The following is a 16,484-nucleotide window of genomic DNA, read 5'->3' as shown; positions in this document are numbered from 1 at the left end:
GAGTAATGCAAAGGAAAACCACTGGATTCTATCCCTTCTCCAGGACTTAAAATGGGAGCTGACTTGCTTGTGAATTTGGTGCAGAGCGAAGGAATGTGTCTGGCTGTTCCTTTCCCACTGACTTTACTTGTGGTGAACGATGTTGGTATAAGTCAAAAGTCGGATACGAATCTGAAAGCTGCTCTGTGTCTCTTGTGGTTTGCATTACCGTGTTCCTTGGGCCTGGAAAGGTTTGCACGGAGTAGCTTTTTGGCATGAGTACATGCGGTTAATGCAGAAGTGGTTACCCTGAGCAAGTGTAGGCAGTGCACAGGGTTTTATACCTCCTTCCAGAAAACTTATCTAATCTGCTGGAGTATTTTGTGTAGTATATGTGAAATTGTGCCTTGCTTTTTTTCCTTTTAGCCTCCTGACCAGTCCAGAGGGCCAGTCCTGGAACACTTGGCTGATAACGTTTGGACTGTCTTGGTTTACAGGGCCAACATGTAGAAGCACTGAGAGCTCAAGCTTGTTTCAGCCTCCTGTCAGCCTCTTGCAGGGACACTCCTGAGTTTTGGGAAGCAGCTGAGGACAGGTGCTTGTTAATATTCATTCCTTAATGACTATAGGACTAAAAAAAGCGACACTTTACATTTTGCTACAGCAATATCCTCCCCTTGTTTAACACCGTTAGTGGAGAGCTTGCCCCCAAAAGGGTGTTTGGTAACACCCTCCACTGGAAAAGGCCTTTCAGAGGCCTGGACTGCATCCGTAATGACTGTTCTTGCTCTCATTTTACACAGGAGCCGTTTCTTCTAAGTGTAACGCGCTCCTTCCCATCCTGCTCTGCCAATGGCACCAGCGTCAGAGCTGCAGTCCTCTTTCATCCCTCTGTCTGATGTTGGCTGGAAATGTCTTTGTCTTCGAGTTTCTTCAATTATTAATGATTCAGCTGCATTCTTCTTGCCAATTGGTGCAGAGAGAACCTTGGAGCAAATGTGTATTAGTTATTCCATTTATTTTATCCTCGTCTTTCCTTCTGTGGTCTTTGTTAGTAGTGTTGTGCTCCTGGTTTGCGGCTTGCAGGTTCCACATCGCTGCTCTGGGCTTATCCTCGAATGTCAGACCCACAGACCACCTTTGGTTTTGAGCTCTGTATGAAGAAGCAGGGAGTCTCTTTGCCAGTGCCAGGAGCACCTGTGTTCTTGGACCTTTCCTTGGGAATTAGAGCAGTGGACCAACAGCTTCCTGTGAATCAGTCCCGCTTCGTGGGCTGCCTGGATGCAGGGGATGGCAGGTTCCCAACTCGGTAGAGCTGTTGTGTTCCCACACCCCGAAGTAGACACTGTGGAAGACTCTTATTTGTTTTTCTTTTAGTTAAGCCCATCTGAAACCTGCATCTTTATGAGGAAAGATTAAAAGAATATGTTCCCAAACCCTCCTCTTTTCCCTGCACTCTTCCCAGTTTGCCACTATCTTTCTTACTGTGCAAAAGGGAAATTTTGGCACTTCTCCAGCTGAGACATCACTATCCACAAAGAAAATGAAATAATTTTATCAGTGTTTTAGGTACAGTATTGCCATTAAGATAAATAAAAATATGATCTTTTTTTTTGCCCGCAGTACGTCTGTGCCTGCCAAGCTACTGCCTCGCTGCTGATTCGTGGTGTGTGTAGTTGTAGATCTGAGGCCTTTATTCTCAATAAGCTGTTAAGTCTTTTTCTTGGTTATTGCCATTCAGATCCAGGAGAAGTTCTGCAGCATCTACTGTGATCGTGTCAGGTTTCGGACTTGATGTTGTATGGAAATTTTATGTTTCACAAATGCAAAGGCAGAATTAATGAGATCTGTTTTCCGGATTTACTATTAGCAAACTCATATTGGCAACTTTATCTGTTTCAGTCATGTTACTGCCCTGCAGGTGTTGGAAAGTGCTTGTTTAATGATTTGTTCCAAAATACCTGCAGGGATGTGGTTAAGCTGCCTGGCTGGTAATTTCCCGTGACTTCCTTTCAACAGATAGTGCCTGTTTGATCTTCTCTGGGATCTAGAAGTCTTATATGCTTCTCTTTGGTAAGCAAGGACTCTCCAAATGCGTTGAACTGCGTCTATCTTGTCTGAGCCTTCTTTGTCCTCTTCCTCCCTATTCTGACCCAAGACTGTTTCCTTTTAAGGTGTATTACATGCAATGTTTGTTCAGAGTTTCTTATGTGTGAAAATTGAGGCAAATGTTCCATACAGCTCTTCTCTGCATCCTTGCTTTGCTTCTCTGCAGAGCCATGGCTTCCCCACCTGCTTTCCAGGGTGCCGTGGACCTTTTCATGCTGTTTTCTCAGTGCTCTGGTGTTGCTGTAGGTCGCAGTTCTGCTGAACAGTAGTAGTGTCTTTTGAACACAGCACAAACCAGTGCCTGGATGGCTTATGGAAGGAAGGATTTCCCTTGTGGTTGAAGAACCACTGTGAAAAGTTCCCTGGCTTGCTGGCACTACTGCATTTGAGCTTGTCATCTGTCATGCCTCTGAGCAAAGCACATGTTCATCCAAGAGCAGGTCATGTCCCGAGGTAGACCTGAGGTGTATCAGATGGGTTTTCAAGCCTGAGTTTATCTGAAATACCCTTTTGCCTAATGGCTTTCTTGTCTTCAATCCCATTCTGTTAAACAAGGTTTGACTATAATTATGTTACACCTTCCAAAAGTTTCCCTGGTGATGGCAATTGGATGTGGCATCTTCTGCTTCCTACCCGGCACTCATGGCCAGTGCAACTGAGTGCTGTGAAACAGCTGCTGCTTTTCACCCCGAAGGCAACTACCTCCAGGAGACACATGAAGTAATTCTCATGTACAGAGAGCTTAAAAGTCATTTGGGACAGTGCTCTGAAGCTACAGTAAATGACACTGATGTTTAAGTTGCCAAATCCAGGTCTCCCATCATCAGACCCATTTTACTCTTGGTGCAGTAGCTGGGGAGCTGTGGCTGATTTAAGTGTGTAGCAGCAAAGGGGGAATCGGGATCATCTTGTTACCCCCAGGAAATCTGCTTTTATGGTGATGAAAACAAGAATCAGTGGCAAGAAGCTAACAAATTAGCCTGCAGTATCTGCTGTGTTCATTCCACAGCGAATTTAGCAGTCAAAACCCATTAAGTGCTTTGCAAAGGGGTCCTATGCGAAGAGGGTATCTGCAGCGTTCAGTGCGTGTCACCCCTCCTTGCCACCTTATCTGAAGAGCTTTCAGAGCGTACAGAGAGGACAAGATCTGATCCAAGTGCCAGGATTTAACTGCTAGGAAAGGGACCTCTGAAGAAAGGTAGGGCTTTAAACCCCTCAATTAAGCCCAACAGATGACCTCTATGTTTTATACTGCAGCTATTGTTTTATGTATATTCAAAGCTGTGCCCACGCAGAGGTTATGTTTTTAAATGCATGCCATGCAAAATCTCATTCAGCAGGTGATTCACGACTGTAAAGTGCTTTATTGATAAATGTAATACGAATAATAACTAAAGCTTTCGTGATGAGGTGCGACGTGACAGTTAATGAAGAACCACCAGGGTACGTGGTTAAGTGTATTGGGCATCTGCCCCTCCTTAGGGGCTCTGTGAGAGAGAAGAAAGGCAGAGCTTCCCCTAAAGACAGGACCAGGTTGTGCAGGGAAGACTAGGGCAGGCAGTCGGGATAAATAACTGTTTTTTCTCTACTCTTTCCCTGTAGAATGGCACCGAGGGTTGGTAGAGGTTGGAGAGAGAGTGGAAAAATGAAGGATGAAGAAAGAAGAGTGGGCTGTAATAGGAGTGAAAGGGGAAAAATGAGGAGAACAGGGAAGGAGATTGAAGCAGTGCTTGGAAGAGCTGGGAGGCGCCATGGAGTCAACAGCTACTTGGAAGTGAGATTTGGAGGACAGGAATTAAAAAAGGGCAGGGGGGAATCCTGGGTGCCGCACCGGGCTGAGCCCCTGTGGGGAGGCCTGTGCCCATGGGAATCGTCTCCATCTCCTGCTGTGCGGGAGGGAGGATTTGGAGGAGAAAGGGAATCTTCAAGTAAACTGGAGGATTTATCACCATTTGTGCGCTGCCTGCTCCCTGCACCAGCACTGCTCCAATAAGACTGAGCACGCTTGCCTCAGATCTTGACTTTCCTTATATCCCGCGTTTGTTGTGGCTGTAATTTATGTGGGGATGAAAAATTAGACAATTTGTCTCCTGGCAGGAAATGGAATTAAAACCAAAAGAATAAAGAAAAGAAGAATAGCTCCTTCTTGTGCGCTCGAAGCAGCACGGAAGGGCAGTGCAGGGCCCGCAGCGGCTCTGGACTGCAGGGCAGGGGTTTCTTGTGGCCTCCTCTGCTCCCTGAGCCTCCTCTCAGCGGCGGCTCCACGCGGCGGCTCGACCTCCCAAGACGCTGTGCTGCTCTACGCGTGCTCTGCAGCGATGTGTCCTTGTAGAGCACATCAGGGCAAGGGCTTCTGCAGCACCGCTGCTGCCATCAGTTATTTGTGGTATTTCAGGCTCATGGAAGCGACTGGAAAGTGCCGGCATCTTCTGGCAACTGGGAAATCTCCGTGGACAAGGCTCCCACAGGCTGCACCAACGGAGAGACATTACATGAGTTAACTGGTGTTTTAGCAGCTCTGAGGTTTGCTTCTGCGCCTTGCAAACTGCCGCGCTGAAATTTGCCCTAGGACTCTACTGGCTCGCTTGCCTTCTCTCCTCTTTTCTCCGCTCCGTGGACGGCCTTTGCACTCGGGGCGCTGTGAGCGGCTGGCGCGCGCGCCTCGGCAGCAGGGAGCTGCGTGAGACCGAGCTGCTCCCTTCCGTGGGCTCCAGCTTCCCGAGGCAGGAGCGATGCCTCGGTACGGGACGGCGCGCGCGCTTACATTGCAGCTGCTATCAGTAGCTTCATGGTGAATAAAAAGGAGTTTGGGGGGCCTAACAGGAGCCTTTTGTGAATTTTGAATTCTTACTCTTTCACTTTTGCTGGTATCTAAGCCAGAAACCCAAAGGAAAGCCAGGAATATATTTCTCTTGTAGCTTCAAAGGGTTCTTGCAGCTTTGGTTGTTTTGAAAGGCAGCCTTGGAAGGATCTGCATGTGCTGTATCCTGCAGCTTGATTTCAGCGACGTGCCGGCACTCCGCAAGGTGGAAATCAGAGCCGCGTTGCTACGTATTCCTCAAATGTATTATTTAGTTAAGGAGAGTCAGCTCAGATTCACAAAAGAGAGATCATGCCTGAAAATATCTGACAGTGTTTAAGCAAGTAACAAGCTGCAATGGCGAGGAGAAAGAAAGGAGAAAGGAAGCCAGGGTTTCTCTGCGCCCTGGAGCCTCCTTCCCTGACTTTTCAGCCCCTCTGCACGCAAGTGCCCACAGAAGCTGCTACCTCAGCCTGCAGCCTCCCAAACTGCTCGGGCAACCACGGAGAGTGCCCGTGGCAGAGCCCCGTGCTGCGCTGCGGGTGCTCTTCAGGAGAGGTTTATTTCCTTCTCTCCTGCTTTCTCCTCCTCAAGCAGAAAGCCAGAAAAGGCAGAATGCAAAATAAGCCAGGTTCTTCCTCAGCTGCCTGGTGAAAGAGGTGTTTCAGGTGCTGAGCAGGGGAAGCGCGGTGCCTGCAGAGCATCCTTCTCCGCTCAGCTGCTCCTCGCCGGCTGCATCCCTGGTTGCTGTTGTAAAGTGCGAGACAACAGGAATAAAACAAAAAGTTCCTTGTTCCAGGGCTATTTTTACCTGAGCGGTGCGTTTGTTCGATGCTTATTCCTCACAATCTACAGCACCTGATCATATTAGATGCTATTTTAAGCATTGCATAAGATGTTCAGGCCGGCTTTGCTGGAAGGAAGCAAGCAGCCCCCAGGTGCTTGGTTAAAGGCTCGTTGGCTTTTGGCAGTGGTTTGGCCAAAGGATCTCGGGCCACTTCCTCCAACCTGGCTTGGGGGCCAAACCTGCGTGTGACCTTGAGCATCTGTTAAAAGCTGTTGATTTCTTCATTCTTGTCTGCAGGGTGCAGAATGCACGTGCTACCTAGCACTGGTTTGCTAATTTAAGCATTTCCAGTGCCTTGGTTGATTGACATACTTAATGTTCGGATTTTCATGTTGTGTTCCTGCTTCGCTGTGTTGGGCTGATGCTTGAAGCTGTTATGAGCTGGGGAAAGCAGGGTTAAATCTATGGTAGAGCTAAGTGTTCTCCGTATTCCAGCATTTAGCTGGATTAGGCCCTTCATCACTGTCTCCTCCTGAGCTTTTTGTCTTGTCAGAAATGTGTGAAATGCTTTTACAAAAGCTTTACAGGAATATGAAAAGACATACGGGAGAGCAGCCAGGACAAATTTTATAATTAAGATTCTCTCTCATTTGCAATAACTTATTACCAAGCTATTTGCCAAGGACTGTTTCAGTAGATTGGGTCCCTGGCTTGCCTGGGCAGAGTGGAGGTGGTTCAGACGCTCGTGAGGCTCTGCCCTGCTCCAGGGCACAGGACAGAGCGCAGGGATCAGCGCGACGCGGAGCCGAGGAGCAGGAGGGCAGCGCTGGAGATCCTGGCGCTGCAGCCCGGGAGCCCTGGCCAGGAGAGGCTCCTCGGAGGAGAGTTGGAGCCTGGTGCTGGTAGCGCTCCGGCCCATCCCCCTGTCCCTCCTGAAGGCCTTTTCACTGCCGTGCGGGCTGCACCACCCCGGGTCTCCTGCAGGCTGGCGCTGGGCACCAGCTGCTTCCATCTCCTCCTCTTCCTCGCTGCTACAGTGAGTTAGGGGGTGGGGAAATCCATCAGTGCAGACAGATGCTGTTGGTGAAGCTCATGAGGCTGCTTGGATCCACCATGAGGAGGAGCAGCACCTTTGTTGGCAGAAAGCGTGACAGATCTGTGGGAAGCCACCTAGATGGCCCGTGTGTCCTGAGCAGCAGGAACTTTCCACCAGTCCTCAGGCCCTACTGGGGTGGTTGGTCTTGCTGGTTTCTCCTGACTGCCCCTTTGCTAGAGGTCACTCTGTCCTGGTGCTGAGGGATCGGCACCGAGGTGCAAAACTCGAAAAGAAACTGAACTCAAATCTCAAAACTGATCAGATATTGATCCCGAGTGCTGGGTCCAGCGGTTTGATGTCGGGCAGTGGAGAACGAGACCATTTTTCATCCTTCCCTTTCCACCCTCCCCCCCCTCCCCGCACCTTTTCTTTTTTTTTAATGCCTTCATCCCCTTCCAACCCCTTCTCCAGCACCCGTCCCTCCTCATCCGTGGCACATCTCCTTGCAAAACCCCAGGGGATTTCTGAGGCTGCCTTTGGCATTTCAACTCCCAGGGAGTTACCATTCCCAAGCCCCTCGTCCTGTTCCCGTATGCCTTGTTCTGAAGCAAGGGGGGCCAGGATTGCCCGGCAGTGGCAGAACGGGGCCTCCAAAGGCAACAGGTGACTGAGCTGTGCAGGGAGCACCGTGGCTGCAGTCCCTGCTCGTCCCTAAAATCCCGCAGTGCTTCCCAGTTTGCCCTGTGCTTTTCACTGGTGTGAATGAGTAAGCACAAGGCTCCGGTGAGCCACATCCGTAGCAAGAACAGAAGCAGCAGGTAGAAGAATAAAGGGAGAGAGCAAATCTCCCTCCTAACGGGTAATGCAGAAAGCGCTAAGCCCCTCGAGACCTCCTTTTCGGTGCGTACCGTCCGGAAAACCTGTTTCGGATTGGGATCGGCGCGGCAGCCAAGCGCAGGGCGTGCTCGCACGCGCTTGGCAGCGGCACAAAAGAAACCCGTTGATGATATTCATAGGATTAAAGGCCCCGTTCCCGGGGACGCTCCTGGTTGGATGCAATTAAAATGCCTGTCAGGCGTTCGATAGCAGCAGCCCCTCGCGGAGCCGCCGGCAGCGGCGAGGTGCAGCATCCTATTGTAAGTGGGTGATGGCGGAGCTGGCTGGTTTGTCATCGTTCTGGAAAATTCGGTGGCCAGTGAACTCCCTCTTCCTCTCCCACTCACCCTCTTTTCCTTTTCACCGCTGCGGGGACGACTTCTAATTTGCAGTTTTCCTGCCATACCCATGGTGGCTCCGAGCCGGTGGCTCGCCGGCTGCGGCTGCCTGGGGATCGGCAGCGCGCCCGCGGAGCGCGGCGCTCCGGCGCAATGAGGACGCGGCGCTTCCCCAAGGATAGGCTTTTGTGCTATGGCAGCGCGTGAGCTGGTAATGATTTTCTTTTAAAAATGTCAGCTTTATTTGATTTCTGGACGTTTGAGGGAGTACCACCTTAATGCTCTAGCTTTGGGGGTTTGAGCTGCTGTAGATTAAATTTTGTAGGGCTGTGCATTGGATGAATTAAAATGGACTAGTAATATATTTCTGTATAATGTAAACATATATTTTTTGTGCTGCATACATAATATATGTGCACGTGCCTTCATATATGCATATATTCACATATGTATATTTACACATATGCATCGATGCCTTTGTATAAGGTGAGGAAAATAAACTTTTCTCATAGCTGAAAACTATTTTTTATCAAAAATTAAAGTATTTTCTTTTTTTTTTTCTTCCCCATCTTTTGTTTCTATTAACAGATTCTTCAGCAGACAGTCTTGGACGTGACGCACTGCCTGGAATCTGCTTGGTCACAGGTAGGACACCTCTATATTTGAATGTGCTTTTAGAGAAGGTGGAATTGCAGTTGGAAAATCCTGGTAGAGGGTGTGTGGGGGGGTTGCTTTTGTTTTTAATTATAGGTATTGCTCTTCATCCTGTCAGTTTGTGTGGTGCTGCAGCTTTGTATAGGTGTTCAAACAGTCTCTGTGAAGTTATTTTTGCCATGTATGCATAAGATGCAGCTACATAATTAGCCCTTTCAGCCAAGGGTGAAACACAAACCTCAGTACCTACCTACATCTCGATTTAACGGACCGAGGGTACAAAACCATCCCCATCTGTATCAGACATTGGTTTTGTTTTAGCCTCAGCGAGCTCTTTGTGGGCTAGCAAGAGCAGGGTTCGCCTGCCCGCCTTGTGCAGGGCAGGTACGATGCACCCCAGCGCGGAGCAGAGCGCAGAGTGCTGCTCTCAGGCTGTGTTGCTTTCACGGAGGAGGGAAACTTCTTTTAACCCGTTCCCTGCTGCCAGAAGCCGGTGGGTGTCTTGGCTTGGCATTTCTGTGCACAGCCCTTCCCTGCCTTGGAGTGCAGGGCACTGCTGCAAGAGCATCCATCAGATTTTTTTTTTTTTTTTTTTTGACATCTCACTGGCATTTCGGAAATTATTTCTGTGTGTCAGCATGAAGCAAAAAGGCTGTTTGTCTAAATGACATTGCTAGTTCCAAGAGAGGTTTATTTTCCTCTTTACCCGATGTTGTCTGGCTTTGGTTGCTTTAACCCTTTGAGGCTATAGGTGCAGTGAATATGGTTTAGGCAGATGAAGGGAAAACGTGGAATAAAACCTAGCTGAATCAGACTCTGTAGGCAGTTTTCTTTGGATTGGACTTTCAGATGTGTCCAAGTGATTAAGGAAGGCAAATCTCATTGATTGGCAGCGGTGGCTGCCAAAAACAAAACAAAAAGCCCCACCACAACATTTAGGCAGGATTGACAATCATCTTCTGTTTTGGTAGGAAGGTGAAGATACATCCATCGCCTGTTAACTGCTTGGGTGCCAGTTCTCTGCCAGTGCCTCCCAAACCCGATGTGGTCACGTGCCAGGTGTCACTGCCCATGCTGCATAGCTCGGTCCGATGACTGAAAGGTAACACGTTTATAGATTCAGTCTGATGACTGAAAGGTAACACGTTTATAGATTCAGTCTGATGACTGAAAGGTAACACGTTTATAGAGCAGCAGTCAACATTTACATTGTTTTTAGCGTGGAGTTTCAGGTTGCCTTTTGAAAAGGAGAATAGAAATGGTAAGGAATTCTTCAGGAAAGGCAGATCCTGTTTTATTCATAGCCTAGATAAACCAGGAATACCGGTGTCTCCGTGCAGTCTCTTGAAGCGCCTGGTCTGGTTCCCTGGACAAGCAGGAGCCTTGGGTCAGAAGAACTTCAGCATTGCCAAGAATTAGGGCCTCCGCAATTTGGTGCAGCATCAGTTTCATGGCAATAAATTGATAAGCTGATTGAGAGGTGCCCTTTGCAGGGAAAAGCAGGAGTATGATTTGTGTTTTTTCAAGTATTTTCTCTCCTATTTTTCTTGCATGTAATTCTATTCCTCATTTTCCTGTTTTACACATCCTTCTGTTCCCTAGGCCCTTACATTCTCTCTTTGGCAGAAGGCTTCTTGGCTTCTGGATTTCCCTGGCTACATAAAATTCTTCAAAAGAATCCTTTCATTGTTAGTTTTTATAACCTGCATTTAATACCATTTCCTCCTGGTATCAATTTTCACTAGACTTGTAAAGATAGAAAGGCATGAAGTAAATGGTGTATAAAATGCCTTTACTCTTGAAAAAATGCATTCAACACTCTTTTTTAGCTGAGAGCAAGAAGTGCTTTTTCTTTCCTCTACTTTTAATTTCACTTCCATTATCCCAGGGCAGCAAGCCAGGCTGCAGTCTCATTCTGATTTCATTAATGTTTTGCTAAGCTCATCCCTCAAGGACTAACGCTGCTGGCCGCTCTGGATGTCACATCCAAGGCTTTGCTGCAGTCCTGGAGAACAGGGAGACGGCTCTTGCGGACAGCCCTGATGACATTGCTTGCAGACAAGTAGAATTGCCCAGTTGTCCACAGTATTAGTGGATAATGAGTCAAAATGTTTGGTAATGCAGTCTCCTTGGATTAATGTTTTTCATCTCCTTTCTGTTTCTTACGTCCTGTCGCAGCATCTTGTCAGACCTCTGGAGTCTCCTAAAAACAAACAAGAAATGGTATCAAACCTTAGTTAATAAATCAGATTTGCAGAGGGGACGCAGCTTTTTGATGTGAACCTTGCATGTAGGTTTCTTATACCTCTAACTTATCAGCCATCTTAACCTTCTGCCTTGGTCTGGGTTTTTAAGGTTCGTGTTAGATATGGTGCTTTCTGGCTACAAAAGACAAAATGAGATGTTATGCAGGCAAAAATGGAAATAATTCCAAGTGATACTATTTTCTTGAATCAGAGATAGGGGGCACTTACTCTGTAAGAAAAAAATTTATCCTAGATTGACAGGATTTTAAATCCTGTGGCTGCAGTGGTAGAATAAGCTCTTTTGAAGTACCAAAAATAAAAACATCTTTTGTTCACTGATAGCAAAAGGCAGCAGAAGCCAGAGCTCATAGCTGCAATGAGATGTGTTGGATTATAGTTTGTGGGCTTTAGGGCACGCATCCACAGTGATGGGATGTTTGGCAGCCTCTTCATTCAAACAAATGACCCCATGCCCAAATGTGCTGACGGCCTCAAAAGAAGCCGAGCGTCAGCTCGGCCCTGGGGCTCTTTGGGCAACGGTGGCAGTAGGAGCTCGTTCAGTCCCAGCATCCAGAATCTGTCCCACAATTCTTGGCCTGTCTTCTGTGTTTGATGACAGATTCTCAATGAACATTTTCCTGCAGTTTTAGTCATAGAAAGGTTCTTCCCCAGGCAGATTTTTCAGTGGCAAATGAGGTTTCAGCTGAGGTCCTGAAGAGGGGTCATTTGCAGGGTCAATATCGTCAAGATGTCCACATGGGACTCATGAGACGTTCTCTGCTGCTTTGCTGAGCAGGTTGAAATTGGCCATTGGATTAAACAGTTACTGGCTGGGGAGAACATAATCTGTGTGAGGCTTGTGAGGAACCGTGGAGTGACTGGGTAGTGGTTTCATCCTTAGTAATGGGAGTTGGGTTCCTATGGGTTTCATTCCATCTTTCATGCCTCTTCTCTCCTTCCGCATCTTCCAGTACCCGTGCAGCAGAGTGCCCGGGTCTTCTCTGGTCCCTCGCTCTGTGCTGGGCAGTGGCTCATGCTGCTCCGGTCTCAGGGCAGCTCTTTGGCCCAGGCCAGCGGAAGATCAGAAACAGCAAAGAAGTGGTGAGCTCATGCTAGCATTTCCCTGCTTTGGGAGAGAGGGAAACTCCATTCTGCTTTGTTTCCCATCGCTAGGAAGAAAATGTCTGTCTGTCCTTCACTCTTTGTCAAGCTATATTTAAATATCAAGAATTAGAGGCAGCAAAGCAGCAGGCCTACAGTTGCTATGCTGCCAGTGTTGTTTCAGCAGGAATGCAGTATATTCCTCAGTAGGGATATTTCGTCAATGTGGTAAATTATTGAGGCCTTAGTTGAATGACACATATGAAGTTTAGTCATGGTACTAAGTGCAGTGGTTTTTGCTTTGTGGTGACTCTGGTGTTAGTGTAGGCATAGTAATGATAAAAAGGTTAGTATGTATTTAGTAATATATAAACTTAATGCTCCCTTTCCCCCCATTAACTTTGTCTTGCTGTGAATGTCCTTGCTGCCTACAGCTGTGTTCTTGCATGCTTGAAGATTACTTTTAATGTGAGGGGGAACGGATGGCAATCCGTTGACCTGTCCCATGTATTGAAAACCTGGCCGGCCCCCAATGGGGGCCCGGCTGTGCCGGGAGAGCCCCGCAGGCTGCGTGCGAGGACCTCACTGCCCGTGAGGCCTCCTGATGGCTCCGCACTGCTGCTGTCACGGAGCTTGCGAGAAATCGTGGGCGACTAATGCATTGGGTGACCGTCAGTGCTCAATCGTGGCAGCTATTTACATCTGTGCCCTAAGCTGTTATGGTGTGGGTGATAAGGTACTTTTTTCAGGGGGTGCTGTTAGTGAATTGTGTTCTTTTTTTATTATTATTTTTAATGTATATTCTTGCTCTTAAAAATGCAAATGTGCTAAAAGAAAATGAGCGTTCCTTAAGAAAGTGTCTTTCCTTAGCATTTCCATCATCAAGAGATTCATGAGCGCTAAAGACAGGAATAGAGAGCAGTGGAAGAGAGAGCACAGAGCTGTATATTTAAGCAGCAATATAACCCTCGGTGTCAGGCAGTTGCCTGGATGTCAAGAGTGTAACCGAGAGGAGCAGCGAGTGCTCATGGCGGTGCCCATGTCCTGCAGCATGGAGCGACACACAGGCCACTCTGTCTTACATCCTCTGTGAGCATGAAGAGGAATGAGCACGGTAGGAACAGACCCGGTAATATGTAATAATTTAGAGCAGAAGTACCTGCTTTAGGATTTGCACATTCCCCCGAATTCCAGCCGTTGAGCTGGTGTCGCTTTGAGGGCAGATTTACATCGGTTGGCAGCGCTCCCCAGAGCCGCTTAAGGCACTTGTGCTGCTTCAGCGTTTTGTTCGGCCGTCGAGGCCTCCATATTGACTCAATGCAGTAAAACCCAAATCTGTGGTGATTCAAGATGGCTGCTATCTGTAAAAGCCAAATCTGTGGTGATTCAAGATGGCTGCGACCGGTAAAACCCAAATCTGTGGTGATTCAAGATGGCTGCGACCTGTACTGGTAACTTGTGAGGGCAGGGAGGGGAGGTCCCGCTCCCAGGCCGAGGCGGCCGCGCTTGGGCTGCCCCCGCTTCGGAGCGGTGCCACGAAACACGTCCGCGGCGCAACCCAGGGCCTGAGTGATCACAGTAACGGGGACTGCTGCTATTATTATCAGTGGTGAGGTGTAATTAATAAGAGCCCAGAAACCGGCAGAACTGCTTACGGCAGGAAGACTGCCTGCAAAATATAGAAGTGCTCCTTGGAGCATTTGGTGTCCATTAGTCAAAATGTCCTGGTGAATACTTGTGGAAGTAATTAGGAAAAGTAAATTTAAGATGCGCGTATTTTGTCAGGGTATTACCTAGAAGTAGTTTTATAGCTGTAGCTCTAACGGGCGTTAAGTGAGAATCACAGAGCGCAATTGTGTGCGGTTCAAACACGCCAGGCGCTTGGGAGCGCTTCAGCTGGTTAATTATTGAACCCGGGCAATGGGAGCTGAGGCCGTGATCTAAGTAATGTATCTCTGCAGCTTGCGAACCATTTGCAAACCAGGAATCACTTCTTGAAATAAGTCCCTGAGGACTTATTTGAATTATATTAAAAAAAAAAAAAGAGAGAATTTCTTTGTGGCTGTATCCCAGAGGCACAGCAGAGACAGGAAGCGAGGAAACCGTTGGTTGGGCAGTTGCTCACCATCTCCGGGGCCTCTATGTCTTCCCTGCGCCCCTGTTTGGATGTCGTGGTCAGAGATGTTGAACATCAGAGAGCCCTGTGTGGTGCTGTTCTGGCACCGAGTGCCTGGGTGGCTTTGAGCTACGGCTTTATAGTGAAATCCAGGTAAATCATTTCAGTGTTCCTGTCCTGTTACTCTGAATTGATCTTAGACCCGGGGTTTTGCTCTTTCCTCCTCCATCATAGAGTCCCTCCACAAAAAGATTAGTAGCTAAAACCTGCATGCCTGTAGATGATCCTATTCTATGGGAATGGCCCTGCTCCCTGGAAGAGCTGCTTTGGGAAGGCTTCAGGAGAGCCAGGAAACAGCACCTCAAACCAGAAGGAGCTTTGGAGAAGAGGGAATGCAACAAAAAGTGAGTTTTGGGGCCTTGCACACGTGGTAGGGACAGTTCAGATACGGGTGACTGCCAGGCTATGCCTGTTCTTGCAGCCTGGTGCACCTGCTGTGCCGTGCTGGATGTGGGAAGGCTACGTCTCTCTATAAATGCACTGATGGCTGTTGTGGTGTGGCCATCTGTCCTCTTTCACGCAGTAATGAGGTGGTTTTATTATTGTCTTCAAACCTGGGCCCTTAAGCTTCTGGTCTCGCCCCATTCATTGTGGGATAAAGGAGTTGCTAACTTCTTTCTTTTTCTTCTTTAAATAGAAAATAGGGTCTCACTGCAGTTGTGGTCATGAGCATTTCCCCTCCCTTATGGTGGGAGCAGCTTTGTGCTTCAAAAATGTACTTGATAGCAGGGAGCTTAGCATTTATCAGCCCAGGTCAGCATCACACTTTATTTTATACAGGGGACAGCTGTACAGAGTTGCAGAAGGCCTTTAAGCCAAAATATGTTTTATGATCTAGCAAACGGCCTGGAAGTCGATGTAAGATTTTGAGAGGATGAGGGATTGCACATAGGACGTTGGGTGAAAGTGTTGGATTGTTTTTGGGTGCTTCACACAGGCTGTTGCTTTGTCAGCCCATGTCTGAGAATTAAAGATTGAGCAACATCTAGCTCACTTGGGGCACAAAGCTGAACAGGGTTTTGCTGTGGGCAGGTTTGTGGTGGGGCGAGTGCTCCCGCGTGCAAAGCAGGGCAGCCCTCCCGGCGTCTTGCTTTTGGCACTGGAGGTGGGAAGTTGGAAGTGGCAGGGGCGTAAAAGAGTTTAAAAATAAAAAATAAAAAAAATTGATTTTTGATCTCTCCAGTGCTGGGTTGCTTCTGCCAACTTCTGGTGTCCCATAGATATCTGAATTGACACACACACACACACACGCACAAAGTTTGGAGTGCCACTGGTGATAAAAGCACTGTACAAATGCAGTCTGCAGGTATCTTGGAGCAGAGGCTGTTGGAGTAGCCTGGGCCGCTGGAGGGTTCAGGGGGTAAAGGGCCAGTGTAAGGGCAGGTGGAATGGTGGGATTCACAAGGTCCTTTCTCATGGCCCCTGGTCACAGCTCCAGCCTTCTCGTGCTCCCTGCAGGGACATAGCTGCTGGAGGGGCAGTGTCTGCAGGCAAAGCTGAACCATGAAGCAGTATCTTAGAAACGGGGCAGAGGGAGCAGAAAAGATGGATCTGTTTGAATTCCCGTAGAAACTTTCCATTAGCATGGCCTTGGTTTTGCTCTGCTGCAGTCACGGGCCCCTCGATCTTTGCACACGATGGGTTTTTCTCCTTCCTGCACCGCGCAGCACCTGCATCGCTCTCGTAGGTCACGGGCAGGGGAGGCGCGCGGTGCTGCTGCGGGCTCCATCGAGCAGAGCTAGGCAGCAGCCCGTCCTCTGGGGAGCAAGTGGGAGTAATGAGGGGTGGGTAGGCCCAGGGATTTAAAGAGTGAAGCTGCTGTCTGGGGACACTGAGGCAGAACACGACTGGACGTATGGAAATGTGTTCTTGCATATTAAATGCATTTTTCCTGGTTGTGAGTTCAAAGAAACGGAGCATCATGGATTCCCTCAGGGAGAAATAAGGGGTTAGCTAAAAGAAATGCCTTCAGGTGGGAAGTTAAAAAGAAAAAAGAAACAAGTCATGCATTTGCAGGAAGGGTTCTTGTGGGAAGTGTTGGATACTGCCACAGGAAGCCCAAGCTCAGAGCAGCATGACCTGACTGGGAGCTGGCAGGGGGGCTGTGCCTGGTGGCTGCTGTCACTGCCCTGGGTGGCCCTGTGTGTTTTTGTCCCAGGAGGGGATGGGTGTTTGCTGGCTGCTCCTTGGGCTGCTTTGCCTTTGCAGCCTGCCACTGTTGCAGATCGGGTTTGGTCCCTTTGGACTCCAGTCCTGCTGCTGGTGATCCCTCGGGGGCCGCAGGGATTCATTCTGCTTTCTTTGTACCAACTGCAGTTTCTGGGAGAGGGGAGGAGGACAAGGAGGATGAAGGAGCAACTCACAGACTTGCAGTAGCTTGTG

The 16,484-nt window shown here is 48.4% G+C and overlaps 1 protein-coding gene across 11 annotated transcripts in view; it reads left to right on the top strand.

Moving 5' to 3' along the window:
* MAP2 (microtubule associated protein 2) overlaps positions 1 to 16,484 on the top strand; it is a 131,667-nt gene that overhangs the window by 21,057 nt on the left and 94,126 nt on the right. For 10 of the 11 annotated variants that reach the window (XM_088523706.1, XM_088523711.1, XM_010222566.2 and 7 more), the window contains exon 2: positions 8,514 to 8,570. The gene's annotated coding sequence lies outside the window, so the exon portion shown is untranslated. Of the gene's footprint in view, positions 1 to 7,857; positions 8,137 to 8,513; positions 8,571 to 16,484 lie in introns of those variants that run through there. The other variant, XM_088523707.1, reaches the window with a different exon arrangement.

Source organism: Tinamus guttatus, unplaced genomic scaffold (genome assembly GCF_059628265.1).
Source record: "Tinamus guttatus ecotype Peru unplaced genomic scaffold, ASM5962826v1 Tinamus_guttatus_pri_ptg000197l, whole genome shotgun sequence".
NCBI classification, from domain to species: domain Eukaryota; kingdom Metazoa; phylum Chordata; class Aves; order Tinamiformes; family Tinamidae; genus Tinamus; species Tinamus guttatus.
This window is presented reverse-complemented; position numbering and strand designations above follow the sequence as displayed.